The following is a 16112-nucleotide window of genomic DNA, read 5'->3' on the forward strand; positions in this document are numbered from 1 at the left end:
CCCCTTCACATTCCACCATTTTCTTACTTCACTCCTTCTACCACGGATCCAGGTTGCTTGGGTTAGTTTCAGAGGAAAGGAAATCAATAAGCCAAAACCATTCTCAACTCTCAAGCCACCACCACCTCCCTTTCCCCAGACCTCTTCATTGGAATAATCTATGATGTGATGAAAACAACAAGGGATTGTCTTTAAAAGTCAGATGTGTTCTGCCTACTTTGGAATCATTAGGATTTGCCATTTGATGTAGTCTTGCCATCTATGGGGGGAGGATAATTGTTTCTCTGACACTGTTGTGAGAGAAATTCAAAATGTTCTCCCTTTCCCCCTCCTCTTCCCCTCACTCCCCAAAAGTCCCAGACACATCATCATCTGAAAATCTCCTGCAAAAAAAAATTGTTTCTAAGAATCCTTACTTGGTAAATCCTAATTATTCCAGGGTCTCAAGCTGAGTTCAAGAGCATTTCGTAATGTCTATGAGCTACACATATTGTTGGAGGCGACTGGCTGTGTGTGTATGTGTGTTTTAACGTTTACAAAGTCTAAAAATACATACGTCTCTCACAGGAAACAAGCCCAAGTTCTAATAAACAGAGATTCACTTGCAGGTTAAGCTGAGAACCAATTCACTTCCACGCAGAGTGACATGTCTGTTATCCAGACGCGCGTAGAGTCAGCATTGCAGCCAGTTGGAGAATCAGACATTGTGCAGGGAGGCCAGGGAGGGAGGCGAGGGCATGGGCAGGTTGGGGGGTGGGGGGGGCAGGAGAGCAGTGGGACAAGGGTGTCAGCTGTTTGCCTTGATCTTGCAGGGTCATTGGGACATGTGTGCCAGTGCATGTGCTGTAGGGGGAGGGGTCCCTACAGTGTAAAGCCTGGGTGATCAGGGTGCGGATGAAGGCATGTGCTTCTGAGACACAATAATAAGCACTGAAAAAAACTCCTGCAGGTCATACGATCTGCATTTAGAACAGACTTTAATGGGAGGGACTGTGTTTGACTGGTTACAGCCACCCATAGAAAGACGTGCACAGAGAGATACATGTTTCTGTGTGGAGAGAAGGCTATGTGCTTTGCTTCCGATTTGAGCCAATACTGAAGGCTGTTGGAGGCAGCGTCGGGAAGCAGAGACTGCAGGATTGTTTGTTAAGCTCAACATGGGATGGTAATGCAGGGAGTAGAAGCCAGGAGATGGGGGAGCAAAGAGCGAAATGGACAGGAGTGGGAGAAACCGATGTGACCCCAGGGTCTAATCCAAACTGAGCAAAAGCCGCTCTCTGGGAGATGGTCGTGTCTGGGAAAGAGCACCAGCTCTGTGCCTTCCCTCCCCCCCCCCCGCCCCCCAACATTCTTGGTGCAAGCGGTTGAGTGATGGCTGGACATGTTTTGAATAGCTAAGTGACTTCAGTGAGCGATGGTCTATTTGACGCATACTGCATTTGGTGCCCTTTCTCAATCCAAACTGCTGCTTCAAACATCGTCTGCATAGCAGCTCTCTGCTGAATACTATATGCTCTTCCCCAGCCAGAGAATCAATATCGGGAAATTAATAGAGACTGTTTTAAACACACCCCTCCTTAAAAAAAAAAAAAATGAAGAGCCTTTCATGCAGCTGGCCATTAACCGCGAAAAGACTTCCATTTAATTAAACATTTATGGCCGACTTTTATTCCGAAAGAGAAGAAAAGCAAAGTGAATGAGGGCTGCTGTACGGAAACGATCACTTAAATCCCTTGGATTTAAGTTAGATGGATGGAGATATGCGGCCACGGGTTAGAGGAAAGCAGGACACTCTTTTAGGAGAATGATCCCCAGTGCCTGGTGACTTGGTCTACATATGCTTTCCTTATGGGGGTTCTATTTGCATTTTCTTATTCCTATGATCTTTTAAACAATTAATAACCCCCAGAAGGCAAGAGGAGTAGGGAGAACTTTGGATCAGCTGTGCATTAAAAGGCTTACATATTTTCATTAAAATGCCATCTGTTTGGTGTCCACATCCCCAAACGTGCTGCCCAACCAGCCCCTTTAACTTTCTCTCCAAGCCACACACCGTCTCTCTCCCTGAATCATCCTTAAAAAGCTTAGGCCTGCAACCCTTCCCAAGGGTTGTGCGATGCACACAGGAGCTGTGGGTTCGGCCCCTCTCCCCTGGCTGGGGCCTCCAGGCAGTGAGGGGATGGCTGGGCCAGGCTCCCTTTGGGACCTTCGTTCTGTTTTCACTTGTAGCCAAGGCCCAGGCAGGAAGAGTGAGTGTTCAGGGCCCCCACTCAGCCTGGCCTTTCATTCCCAGAGCCTCTGTCCACACGGGCTTTGCAGGCCCCGGACCCCCTAGGAAGTTGGGCCTCGGCCGCTTAGGAAGTAGTTTGAAGACGTTAAGCCACTTAATTTCAAAGGCTGTGCTGGTTTCCAAAGATCGTAAGCATACTTATTTCTGAAGGCTGGCACAGACGGCTGTTGTGGGGCTCTCATGGGCTTGCTTTTCTGAGCAGTCACAATAGGGTCGTCCTTTACGGAAATCAGATTATCGGTGCTTCCGTCTCCCCCAACCTACGGTTTTTGTGAGAAACTGGACTTTCAAAAAAGGTCCCCCATCACCTCTTTATTGTGCCTCCTGCTCGTACCCAGGAAGTTGTGAACAGATTTCAAATCTTCTCACCCAGAGGCTGCTAACGACTCCAGACAGAACACAACCCTGTCTGCTTCTGCTCTCTCCTGCTCTCTGGCTTTCACTGGGGCGTTTGCTCTTGAGATGATTTTTTTTTCTTTCACTTCTTGATGAAAATAAGAATCAGAAAATATTTCCTTGCCTCTCTTGCTGCTTTGGAAATGAATCAGTCTGCTGCAGAATGAGAAGGGACAGGACCACCTGTTAGGGGTGGACACAGCAGGAGGGGACAGGAATCTGGAGGAAACTACCTTCATGTGTTCCCTCCGCAGAGTCAACAACAGCAGCATCTCCGTGTATGAACTTGAACCCCTAACAGGCTGGTGTCCTTAGTGGGGTTGGGAGGTTAGGGGACGGTCTGCATGTGGATACAGGTAGGTAGAGAGTGATGGAAGTTCTTGAACTTTTCACAAAACCTGAGTTAAGAGCCTTGAAATGCAGAGATGAATTGGCCGTTTCTATAAAATCTGCAACAGGACACTAAGACAGCTTGTTCCAGGCGAGTATCTGTGGGCTGTGCAGTGGCTGGCTGCCTAAGACATTAACCTCTGTTGTCACCAAAAGGAATCATTGTCTCCAGGGGCAGCAAGAAACTCACTCCTTGTGTGTATTCTACCCTGTCCCTCCCCCTGTCCCAGCTGCACGTCTGTCTCCCCCAGAGGATCTCCAGGCCCACAGAGGAGGAGGCCGGGGTACAGTGTGGTCTGCAGCAGAAACGCACCCTGCTTTCTCGCTCCCTCTCCCGCCCCTTTCCTTTCTGTGAGGCACAGCCGAAATCTCTGTCTGTGTTCAGACTGTTAATTCTCTTTGCTGAATTTCCAAGCTCCTCTTCCTTCCACGGCCTCTCCTGTCTCCCCCTCCACATGCTGCTTCTCACCGAGGGTCTGCCGTACTTCTCCTGCTCGGCTCTCACTGAGCAAGTCGTGTCTCGGTTTTCCAAGTCCGTGGTTGCACAGCCTTTGCGAGGCTGCGAGGTGGTGAGTGCTCCACGCAGGGCTCAGCCACAGCTCTCTTGTTCTGAAGAAGGAAAGGATGAGTCTGGTATGTTAGGAAAGCCAACCACCTTTCCCAGACACTCTTGCCTTTCAGTATGGACAAGCTGGGTATGGAAGTCACTCATGGGCCTTCATACTGTGTATGCACGGCTCCAGAATTCCCAAGATAATTTGACTATCTTTTGCACTTTGCACACAGTAGGTGCATAAAAAATATTTATCAATGGATTGACTCAGAAGTTCTTAAAATTACTGAAATTAATTCAAACATCATAAGGATATGTGACTGTGACAATCAAGTGAAGGGGGCAGTGAGGAAATCAGGCTGGTTTGTTTGTTCTTCCTGGAACTTTTTTTTTTAAGAATAATAATGAGTCATGAATTCATTATTATAAAATAAGAGAATTCCAAAGGAATCAGTCATTGCAGGTGCATTAGCTCCTAACTGGCTAACGAAAAATCATCAGTACATTCAGCCTCTACAGGGAAGGAAAGAATAACCCATTGATTTTCTTCCCTTCCATGCTTTTCAAGTGTATCAAAGGCCAGTTTGATCTTAATACTCACCAGAATAGACACTGGGCAGAGAGCAGGCATCCTGGCCCATCCCTCTGTAGCTTCCCCAGAAGCTTCTATTCGTCACCAAACTTCCCCACCAATCCCCTGACCCTGAGAACACTCCCCACGGTCTTGGGCTCTGGTCGGCAGTTTCCCATAGAACCAGGCCCAGCAGCCCAGCCACTCACCTCAGAATGAGGAACGAACTCTGCAAGTCCCAGGCATTCACACTGCCCTCCTGTCCCTGCCTCCCTGTGATGAGAATGACCCACACAGTGACATACACACACCAGGACACATGGGCAGAAAGTGGCAGAGCCAGAACTCGAATCCAGGCCTTTCAGGTCCACCTGCAAGCCTCCAGCAGGCTCCGCACACAGCCCCTGGCCCACTTGACTTATCCTCATGGCTGGCATCGGACTCTAATCTGTCTGCACCCCGTCGAGTGCCAACCTGAGCATGTCAAGAAACCTGAGTTCTGACCCACCCAGCACGCAGCACCCAGCACCCTGCACCATGCAGGGTGACACTTCTGCCCCAGTCTGCTAACTCCCATGAGGCTGAGGGAATGCAACACTGAACTCCAGAGCAGACCCACCATGCGCCTCCCTGGCTTTGCCTTGCATTTCGGAAGTGCCCTCAATGTAAACTGTCCGTTGGTTTTAAGTTTGCAAGCATTTTTCAAAAAGTGGCAAGTGGATGTCCCCTGTCACTCATGGGAGTTTTCAGATGAAGCTTTGTGGGGTGTGTTTCAGCTGAAAAAATCCTGCGGCCACACAGACCCAGGTTCATGTCAAGCCCTGCAGCCTCACAAGCCATGTGATTTGGGGCAAGTCATTTCACCTCCGCCAGCCTCAGTTTCCCTTTCTGTAAAAGTGAAGGATAAAAGCCTTCTCACAGGGCGGTTGGTAATTTAGCAACTAAAGGAATGGCTGTCTGTCATCTCCTTCCTGATGACCACCTTGTTGGAAATTGCAATCAACACCCCCCAGCCCCGCCCCTCATCCACCTTCCTTCCTGTTTTATTTTTGTGCAGGGCACCACCTTCCGGCACACAGCGCACTTAGCTCTGTGTGCACCTCCACCTGGACGTCAGCTCCACCAGGGCAGGGCTTCTGTCTGCTCTGCTCATTGCTATAAGCACAGCACCTGTGACAGTGCAAGACGTCACCCCGCCTTTGCTGGTGAAGGAACATATGACCACTGCCTGCTGCAGGGTGCACCTTCCGGAATGGTGGTCCCTTCACATCGTCCAAGGACTGCTCTCTAAATTACATCCAGCCAGCAGTGGTGGCAAAGGCATCTTTTTTTTTGTTTGTTTTTACATTCTAAAAAATAATGGACCCAACACAGAGGAAGGAGGGAAAAAGGAGTGATAATAAAGAAAGATAATAAAGAAAAGGAAGTGGAGAGGTAGGAAATGCCTGGGAAGGAAGTGCTAGGGGCTGAACAGCCTCTAGATAGACACTGGCCATGTTTTTCTGCCTCCACATTGTCCAGGGCGTCTGTCACAGATCCCCGGGGGCAGCTCCCCATGAGTGTTCGCTCCCAGGTTCAGGGAGGAGAAGACACACATCCAGTCTGATAATGCAAGGGATTTTTTTAAATTTCCAAATTCAATAGCTCCTCTTAGCCTTGACTAGATACCTTTCAGCCAAATACCCATATTCAAATGAAACAGGCACTTCGAGTTTCTAGGTTGATTTATAGCCACAGATCAGTCCATTTATTCACTCATTTATCTTATTAAATCTTTGGTACACCCCTGCCAAGTGCCAGGTGCTGGGCCAGAGCTTGGGTCATAATGGGAAGTAGCCCCCTTGGGGGTGGGGGGGTCACTGTCCTCAGAGCCCTGAGGGCCAACTGAGAGAGACAGACCCTACTTCCAGTAAATCCCAATGTATATACAAATTCCAACTATAAGTGCTCCCAAGGAGAGTCCCATGGGACGGTGCGTTTATAATATTACCATCGTATCTAAGCAGAGAAGGCACCCCTGGATATCTGAATGTGAATGGATACCTGAAGGATGAGTAGGAGTTAACTGGGTGAAGAGAACAAGAAAGAGCATCTCAACAGATGCAGAGATCAATGAGGAAGAGAATGAGACCAGTACTGGAGAAGGCCAGGTGGCTGGAGACGGAGATGGGGAGGGGAAGTGGTGGGGAAGGGGTGTTGGATGGTGTGGGAAGGGGGATACAGAGTTAAAGAGTTTTGTTCTTTGACTTCTGGCTTCTAAGCTGTGTGACCTTGAGCGGGTTAATTCTATCTCTGCACCTCATTTGCAACATCTACTTAATGGAGATGAGGATGCCTGTGCCTAAGGTTGTGAGGCTTAGAACACTGTTCCCTTCTCTTCCTTGTCATGCTCTTCCCACTTCCACCCCAGCCTGATTATGGTGGTCTCTCTGGCCTCAAAACTTCCATGACAACACAGAAAAGAGAGGAAATAAGTTGATTCAACTCCAATCAACCAAATTCTAAATATAGTCAGTGGAGGTGTTTAGCCAACCCCGAGCTTAAAATAGGGAGGCAGTGGTGAACAAGCCCCACCCTGCCTCAGGGACCCTCCAGGCGAGTCCCAGTTCTGGGATCCTAAAGAGCAGGCATCTCACAAAACAGCTCCTTTTCATACAAGACCGTCTGACATCGCCTGCTGCCACCCCTCCTCTTCGCCCTCCTGCAAATTCAGAGGGATTCCTGGCATCTTTTACAACGTTAGGATCATTGAGGATTTGAGCTGGAATTTGAATGAGCTCAGTTATATCACCAGACTTTTTGAAAATAAGAATGAGAGTAAAGGGATGTTAACTGTGTTTCCCAACACCAAAAATTGCATGTCAACTTTTGTAGGATTATCGATAAGCTACTGTGGCCTAGCATCCTGGTCCTTGCTCCTGGGCATATAAAGGATTTTATTTATCCAGCTCCGTCTTTCCTCCGTTCTAAGACACTATCAGTTACAAAATGAACTATCCACTGAAACAGCATTCAGGGGAGGGGAAAAGGAATTGAATGTATGCATCAACTGTAAAACATGTTCAAATTTCAGAAATGTGGAAACCTAGAATATGGGCCTTAGAATCAAAGAAAGATGGTAAGCTCTCTTGCTGGCAGAGAGAAATGCAGGCAGGGTGCTGAGAGGGCCCAAGGGATTTCTTTAGCGTGCAGCTGGTATCTGTCCCATGACTCAGGAAGCAGCAGAGGAGAGAAGGATGTGGTCTTACCAGCGCCTTTCTTGACAAGGAAAAGGGCAAGAGTTAATTTTTTTATTCAACAGCTGTTCCCTGAGCATTTGCCAGGTATTGTGTGAGAGTCTAGGACAGAGTCAAGGGCTCAATCTCTGCCCTCAAGGAACTCTTGGTCTGGTAGAGAAGACATATGAGTGAACAGACGATGACAACGGCACAGCATGAAATATAAGCACAGGATTCTGGAAGCACAGAGACCGGGCAGGGGGGTATGTCAGGGGAGATGGAGTTCTGAAGGCTACATCATAGGGGTGAGCGAGCCAAGGAGAGGAAGGCACTTCAGACAGAAGGAATGGCATGTGCAGAAACACATGCCCAAGCAGTCCAGCATGGCTGGAAGACAGAAGCGGGGAGAAGTGAGGCTGGGAGATGGCAGAGACGGGATCCCAAAGGAACGTAAATGGCTCATGGAGCAGTATGAGCTTCAGCATGGAAGGAAAGGGAGACCCAGAACTCTGGTGAGCAAGGGGAGGTCCCAACCAGCTTTGCCCATCAGCACAATCACGAGCTGCTGAGGCCGTAATGGAGGGCATCGGGGTGGGAGCTGGTGAGACTCACAGGGTGGGGTGAGGCACAATGAGGAGGGTGTGGTGCCCAGGTGGCGTACACTGTCAGCTGTAGTAAATGGAGAGTAAAGGGAGAAGCCTACAGGTGATGTACAATAGTGGTGCATCACAATCCTCTATTCCTTTCCCACTTCCTGGTGTAACAAGTCTCCAGTGAATGCATATGAGGCCCTGGGGCTCAGAGATCCAGAAAGGCTCGCTCACATGTCCCTTCTCCAGGTGCCTTCCTGACCACCCAAATCTCAAGTAGCCCCCAGTCCCACTGCCCTCTTTTATTTCCTTCTTTACCACTTTAACACTGACTTTTTTTCTTTTTAGCATTTACTTGTTTATGATCTGTGTCCCCTCTAAGACTGCAAGCTCCATGAGGGCAGGGGCCGTGTTCGCCTCGGCACAGAGAGAGAGCCTAGGAGCTACCTGTTGAATGAATGACTTAAAAAAAAAGTGGTGCCTGCCTTCAAGAAGCTCCCATCTACAGAGGGAGATGGGCTTTGAAACAGAAACACCAAGCGTCCTGTTGACCAGTCTTTTCTGTAGGCCTGGCTGGGGCCACATTCTTGAGAACAGGCAGGGCTTTTCCTTGCACCCCCAACTGGGGCCACAGCTTTGCAATCAAGCTTCAGAAAGCTGATCAGCCACTGCGAGCCTGCTCCCTCCTGGGCAGCACTCACCTTTCCTCTCAATCCAAACCCCTGTTAGTTATCGCCTGGCCCACAGGTACTGACTTAGCAGCCCTGGGTCTGCCTCCGAGGAGCCGCCACGCCTTCGCCTTATTGACGCTGTATTTATTCACTCTTCCCTGAACTTCCCGGGCTTTGGGTAGTCTTCCAGCTGCTAACGAGAATGCCAAGGATTAGGTACAAGATCCCAGGTGCACAGTTGCTGAGGCCTCATTGTACGGGGAATCGGCACTCTGCAATTTAAACACCCCAGTGCCAACCTCGCTCTGGCCTTGCCATTGGGCAAAACTTATTGGTGACTGGCTGTGGCTGACCGAGACCCTTCTTCACCCCGTGTTGCCCCATTGCGGGCCTTTCTCACTTTCTCTGCATAAAGGTCATTCATTCTTTTCTGTCACACACCCCCCACCCCCCAACTTGGATCTCTGTCTGCACAGATCTTCCTTGAATTCTCCCTAAGGTTGGGAACGTTCCTCCCTAATTTTCCTCCAACATCTTTTACAAAGAAGGAAACTCTGAAAAACTTCAGTACTAATAATAACTATAGTAATAATAATCATAGCTAATCATCTGCTTAGTACACTCTTTGTGCTAAGCACTCTTAGATGCTTTCCAGAAGTTAGCTCTTATTCAGTCTTCAAAATGCTGGAGGAATGCGCCATGATGCCCCTTCTGTCCATCTTAAGAGGCTCAGAGAAGTTAACTCACTTGCCCAAGTTCACACAGCAAGTGGCAAAGCTGGGATTCCAACCCAAGTCTGTCCAACCCAAAAACCTATGCACAGCCTTCTATGACACTAATTACATTGTCCCCTACCCCTCAAATCTATAAATAAAATTCTTGGAGGAGTTGAAAGCTAAGCAGAAATTGTACCCCATGCATGATGACGTCTTCAAACATTTGCAGCTTGAATAGGATAGGCTCCTTACCCGGGTCAGAGAGGGGAAGTGGAGGGGCTGCCCCGCTTTCTCACTGCTGTGAAAACTAAGGGTGCCTCAAATGCCTGGACATCCCTCTCCTTGAAGCTGGCAGAGAGGGAAGGAACATCTATTCCCTCTCCCCTGCCCTATGCCTGGAGGGCACGTTCCAACCACAGTGTACTTGTTTCGGGACTCAGCTAAGTTGTCGCTTCTCCCTGCTCCCCTGCCGCCTCCACCCTGCACCCACCTGGGTTGCGTTCCCTCCCTCTTTCCTTCCACAGTATCCACACAGGCTTCCCACAATACCTTCCATCGTCTCTGTTGCTTGTTTCCATCTCTGCTCTGCCTCTAGACCAAGCATGTCAAACTCATGGCCCGCGGGCCGCATGCCTCATTTATTTGGCCCGTGTTAGCCTTTGAGTTTGACATGCTTGCTCTAGATCATGAGTTCTTGTCTATTTCTTCAACAAGATGTACTCAGTTACTGCTATGTGTCAGTTACCATCTGCCAGGGGTGGGGGTGAGGGGGGTGGGGAGAGAGATACAGTGGCTCAGCGAGCACACGCAGGGCGGAGAGGTGAGATTGTTCCAGGAAGAGGGTGCGAGAGTGGGGGTGTTTGGGAAACCACACAGGTTTCCAGTTTTGCTGGAGGACCCGGTGTGGGAGGGAAGGTAGAGGAAGGATGAGATTAGACGGACAAGAAAGATTAGACAGCCTTGAAGACCACACCATGAAGAGCCGGTTATGCTGTGTAAAGAGGCCAGAGAGGAGACTGGAGAGGAAACGATAAGATGAGATCTGCACTTTAGAAAGAGGCCTTAGGAAGCCACGTGACGTGGAGATGGGAGGAAGAGGAGCACCGAGCAGGGAGTACAGGAAGGAGATGACCACACAGCCCAGCCAGTGAGGAGGCAGCTGACCCCGGCAGGGCACTGACACCAGAGGACCCGCAGGTCCTGGGAGCTGTCGCTTGTGTTGAGTAAGGTGTGACGGCGAGTGACATTCACTGAGACAGGGCAAAGAGGAGAAACGTGCAAGAAGATGGGGCCTTTCATCTCAGATAGAGGGATTCCACGCCTGAGTTCCCAGGCCCAGTGCTCAGCCAGTGTTCGATGAATGAATGAATGAATGAATGAATGAATATAAAAAAAGCTTTGCCTCTAAGACTAGGATGCATATTTAATCTCAGGTTTTCCTCAGCACCGTCATGATGGCAGCATGCATTATGTTCTAGCCAGGCCTGGAATCCATGTCTGCTTATCACTTACCAGCTACGTGACCTTGGACGGGGATTTCGCCTAAGTTGATTGTCTCGTGTGTAAGTGGGGAAAATTAGATCTCACTCATGAGTTGAAGTTTCAGTAGGTTGCTCCATGCAAAGTGCTTAGCAAGGTGTCGGTACAGAGTAAGCACTTGAGAAATGCCGGGTGCTGTGAGTAGCAGTGGTGTGTTTATTATTGATTATACTCCCAGCTGCAACGGGTGACCTGCAAGTGAGCTGTGCTTGGCCTTCAAATGTTCTACACATTGAGAACTTTCCAATTTTTTTTTTAAGTTCATACTTGGGGCTTCCCTTGAAAAAAATAATCGTCTTTTTGTCACTCTCGGCCCCTTTCCTGCTTGGCAACATCAGCAGGAGCCAGATGTCCCTTCAGGTGTGGCAGGTGCTCTGCACTCCCCAAGTGTCTGTGTGGCTGCTTTTCTTCCTTGGCCTTCCTCTGGCCTCTGCAAGCTCTGAGTTTGCAAAAGCTCCTCTCTGCCAATGGCAAACTACAGGCGGAGCTTTGTCTTCCTGTGGGCTGAAAACGTTAGCAAAACAATGCCAGCCCAGGCAGGGTGTAGCAGCTAAGCGTGAATTAATCCGTGCATCTGTAAATAAATGCACAAATAGCTCGCATTCCCCAGCAGTGCTTGCAGGTAAGATTGAGGTGGAAGGCTGGCCGCATCCACTCTCTCTACTGAGCATCTCCAGGACAAGTTGTTGCTTTTAAAGAGAGAGCCTCTCACCCATTTGCTGCCACCCTCACCGCTTCTCTCTCAGAGGCTGACATTTTCTGACCTTGACCCCCGTTGGGGAAGTGCACCCTGTCATGCAGACCACGTGATGTGTTGGATTCAATAACTAAATGACAGGCGCCGGGGAGACAGTCCACGCTGCCAGTGTTGGCTGAAGAGAGGGGGTGGGGATTTTGCTGGAAAATGGGGCATCTTCTGCTTTGAATTTTTACCTCAAAGACTTCATAGGGAAGAAGCAAGTTTCAGAAGCTGTCTTGGTAGGGAAACAGTTACCCAGCAATTGCTCAGAAAGGATGTGAACTTACAAAAACATGCAATTTTATCGGGAAGAAAGGTTGGATCTGATCCAACCTGGCCGTTTTTGAATGTTTGCTATGTCAGGCTCTGTGCGAATCCTTAGGGCATAGAAAGAAGTCGGCTCTGAAGTGGGGGGTGGGGCTGCCTTGATCCTCCCACTGACATCCCTCCTCCTCTTCCCAGTTCCTCGTGCCTAGTTTATTTTCTTCACCATACTTCCAGCTTTCTGAATGTGTCTGTCTACAGTGTACATTATTTCTCTCCCGACCAGAATGTGAGCTCTGAGACCAGGGTCCCTCTCTGTCCTATTTACTGCCACAGCCCCGGGATGAGACCAGCCCCTGGCACATGGTAGATGCTTAGCAAATGCTGGTTGGATGACAGAAGGCATGTTCTGCTCTGAAGGTGATCAAGGCCTAGAAGAGACAGGCATGGACTGAGACCATTGCCAGGGAGCTCAGGCACTGATGAAGGCCTGAGCCAGACAAAAGAGCAACTCTATCTGGGGAGGTCAGGACTGGGGTCCCCCTGAATTAGGGTTTGGAGAATGAATAGGAGTTTTCCAAGTAGAAGAGAGGAGAAAGGCACAAAGCAGACAGAGGAAATGAAATCCCCTGAAGCTGCCCCACAAGGGTGAGGTGAGGAGAGAGTGGAGCACTACAGGTCCTGAGCAGCACTTCTCAGGCATTAATGTGAACACCAGTCATCTGGGATCTTGTTGAAATGCTGACGTCACAGAGGTCCAGGTTGGGGCTTATACCACAGGTCTGCGGGCCACACTTGGAGAAGCAAGGCTTTGGAGCATAGCCAGTGGGCTCTGGCGGATGTGCATCTAAATCCTACCTCTGGGCCAGTTTCCTCGCCTCTGAGATGAGGATGATGACCTTCCTCCCAGGCACTGAATGAATTCAGAGTGCATGAATTTGGTAAAGCCATTAGTTCAGGCCCGAGTACTTCACACAGTATGTTTCAGCTAATATTGTTATTTATGGCCAAAGATGGTGACTAGAGTTGTGAGAAGAAGGACTGATTTTCCCTGGGGTCTCCTGTATGTTGGACCTTGTCCAAGGGACCACACATATGTCATCTTCCTTAAGCCACACGGTACTCTATAACATAGGTGTTACCATGATTCTCATTTTACCCGTAGGAAATGGAGTGTATTCGTTTCCAATTGCTGCTATAAGAATTACCACAAACTTAATGGCTTCAAACAACACAAACACATTGTCTTACAGTTCTGAAGGTCAGAAGTCTGAAATGGTCTCACTGGGCTAAAATCATAGTGTTGGTAGAGTTCCTCCTGGGGGCTCTAGGGGAGAATCTGTTTCCTCGCCTTTTCCTTCTAGAAACAGCCCACAGTCTTTGGCCAGTGGCCCCTTCCTTCAACTTCAAAGCCAGCAGCTTCAGACAGAATCCTTCTCATGCTGCAACCCTCTGACACTGACTCTTCTGCCTCCCTCCTCCGTAGTTAGGGGTCCTGTGATACACTGGGCCCAAATGGATGATTCATCTGATCAGTAACCTTAATTCCATCTGCAATCTGAATTGCCCTCTTCTGTACAATGTTACATACTCACAGGTTACAGGAATAGGGATGTGGACATCTTTGACAAGCATTATTCTGCCTAGCACAGGAAGTGAGTGCTTAAAGAACTCCCTTAATGTCACAACCTCAGAATGGTTCACCTGGAAGGGAATTTAGAGCTTGTATCAAAGAATTAGATTTGACTACAGGTAACAGAAAATGAAAATTAAAAGTGGCTTACATTAGACAAAAATTTTCTTCTCTCTCAAATAAAACCGATCTGGAGACGAAGTACAGGTCTGGTCTGGAGGCTCCACAAACTGGCTAGCAGTTCACTCTCCTACCAGCTCCCTGCTCCACCATCCCTGCAGTGTGGCCCTTGACCTCATAGTCCAGTAGGGCTGCCAGAGCTCCGGCCATTGCCTTCACATTCCAGGCATCAAGGTGGGGGTGGCACAGAGAAATCAAGGCAAAGGGCACCTGTCACCTGGCTCCTAAGGAGGTTTTCTAAAAGATATCACACATTTTTGCTTTGGTCTCATTGGCCAGATGTTTGTCATGTGACCACACATTAGCTATAAGAAAATCTGAAAAATATAATCTTTATTCCCTGGCGGCCACAGGCCCATTGAAAAATTAGAGGTTCTGCTGCTGCAGGAAAAGGAACGGGGGAAGGTAACTAGGGGTTTACAGCTAGGTCCTTGAATAACATTGTTTTGTTCAAAGTTGTTTTGTTATAACAGTGATAAGAAAAAAAAATTGATTCTGTGTGAACTCACTGAAACCCATGAGTAAGCATATTCTCCCCGTGTTTGCATGGTTTTCTCTGGCATGTCTACGTGGTCCCAGTCTGAGTGTGTGTGGGTGTGGGTGTGGGTGTGGGTGGCCCAATGATGGAGGGGCGTCCTGTCCAGGGTAGGCGCTGCTTTGTGTCCTGAGCTGCTGGGAGAGACTCCCGCCACCCATGAGCCTGAACTGGAATAAGTGGTTTGGAAAATAATTCTCTTACTTGTTTTTATTTATTGTTTTAATTTATCTTTATTGTTGAAAGGATTGCTTTTATTAATCTTCCTTAAATGTATATGTATGGCTTACTTTATTTCAAAGTTTAATATTAGATATGTTTTGGCTCTTTATTTAGAAGTTTGATGATATTTTTGTGACCAGAAATATGCCGTAGGAATGTAACTCTTGTTTCTCTTCATTAGCCTATGGTCAAATTGGTTCCGTTATAGGTTGTTTCACTTAAAGTCTGTTTCCAAGAGCCTATTGATGAGTTTAAGTGAGGACTTACTATATCCAGGGAGCTCAGCTACCCTGGCCCTCACCTTATGACTGAAGAACTTGGGGCCCGGAGAGGGAAGGGACTTGAGGGTGCCATGGAGCCAGCTGGCACTAGTGCTGGACAACAGCCCACTGCCTGTGTCCCAGTCCAGCGTCTAGCACAGTGCCTGGCACATAGTAGGAGCTCACACAGGAGGAGCCTGTGAAACTGAGGGGGCTCTACCATCCCAGAGCACCAAACATTCCCCTCTGGACCACACGCTCTGCGGCTCCCCCTTAGGGCAGATGAAATCCCACCTGTGCCCAGGGCCAACTGCTCTCTTAGGTCTCTTTATGCCCCTTCCTCCCAGCTTACAGCTCTGCTGATGCCCTGGGTGAGCTCCGTGCATCTCTATCTATCCCACAAAGTCACATAAAAAGGCAGTGCGGTTTGGCAAGAGGGAGCCCTCAAACAGCACGGATTTGCTCCAAAGGAGACATCTACTTTGGAGATGGGGCTTCATACCTGGGGTGGTTGTGGCAGGAAATGGTGTCCATTGTCTTGGCATCCACAGTGTTTGTTCTGACACAGTGAAGGGAGGGATGGGGGCCGATCAAAGCCAGAAGCCACACCCTGCCTTCTCCCACGGGCTGTAAAAACCAGAGCCTCGCCCTGGGGCAGATGTGCGCCAAGATCTGTGTACTTCCTTGCACGTCTCAGTTTTCAAGTCTGTGTCTCCTCAGCCAGACAGTAAGGCCCTGGAGACCAGGCAGTGTGAGATCTGCCTCTGTGCCCCGTTGCCTGGCAGAAGGCCTGGCACACAACGGGTGCTCGGTGAATAAACGGGGTTGGCCAGTTCATTGGAATGAAGTCACTATGGCAGTGTCTGGCACATAGTAGGCTCTCAGCAAAATCTCTTCATGAAAGAAGGAAGGGAAGATGAAAGGGCGGATAGGGAAGGGAGGAATAAATCCGTCTGAGTGTAAGCTTGCCATGGACGCAGCAGCTCAGAGAAGAAATGGCGGGGTCCCTCCCCCCAGGACCGAGTTCACAGGAGAACATGAGGAGCTGGCCCAAAAGGTCTGTTTCAAAGGGCCCCCCTCCCGCTTCAGAACACTGTGTCTTCCCAGCTTCCCAATGGGCCTCCGCGGCCACAGAACCTGGTACAAGGACGTGGCCAGAGGCAGAATGGGCGGGGTGGCTGATGTGAGAGAGAGAGTAATGTGTGTCTAAGTCGGTGGCTTTTCGAGTCATGGAAAGCAGGCGAGAGGAGGCAGAAGCTCAGCATAAAGAGGCTGGTGGGGGAGGGGCAAGCGCAGAGGAAGGATGGCAGAGGCTGCGGGGGGAGGGAGATGACTGAGCACAGGG

At 49.2% G+C, this 16112-nt stretch overlaps 1 protein-coding gene across 1 annotated transcript in view; it reads left to right on the forward strand.

Annotated features, from left to right (window-relative positions):
- The window catches only part of CACNG2 (calcium voltage-gated channel auxiliary subunit gamma 2), a 99988-nt gene that overhangs the window by 349 nt on the left and 83527 nt on the right, over positions 1-16112 (forward strand). The window lies entirely within an intron of this gene.

Source organism: Myotis davidii, unplaced genomic scaffold (assembly GCF_000327345.1).
Source record: "Myotis davidii unplaced genomic scaffold, ASM32734v1 scaffold514, whole genome shotgun sequence".
Classification (NCBI taxonomy): domain Eukaryota; kingdom Metazoa; phylum Chordata; class Mammalia; order Chiroptera; family Vespertilionidae; genus Myotis; species Myotis davidii.